Genomic DNA, 333 nt, shown 5'->3' with positions numbered 1-333 from the left:
TTTGGGTGGGAAAAGCGGTAATGTTCAAAGAAAAAACAGCGCCCCTTGTGTATAGGAATAGGACAAGCCGTGTACATGCAGGTGGCGAATCTGACACTTGCAAAAATGATCAACAATATTCAAATGTATTATAATCCAACAATACAATAGTTTTAAAACTGTACCACGATAACAAATTCCTGTAAATCTATACAAGAACAGCAGTGCGGCTTGGCAGGGTCATGTTTCGGAGGACGCATGGCTCTCGACCAGCGATGGGGCAAAACTGTAACTACCAATTGGGTATCATGAAATTAGGGAGAAAAAGGGGTTACAAGTACAACAATAAATGTA

The sequence above is a fragment of the Salvelinus alpinus genome, chromosome 8, assembly GCF_045679555.1.
Source record: "Salvelinus alpinus chromosome 8, SLU_Salpinus.1, whole genome shotgun sequence".
NCBI lineage: Eukaryota > Metazoa > Chordata > Actinopteri > Salmoniformes > Salmonidae > Salvelinus > Salvelinus alpinus.
This window is presented reverse-complemented; position numbering follows the sequence as displayed.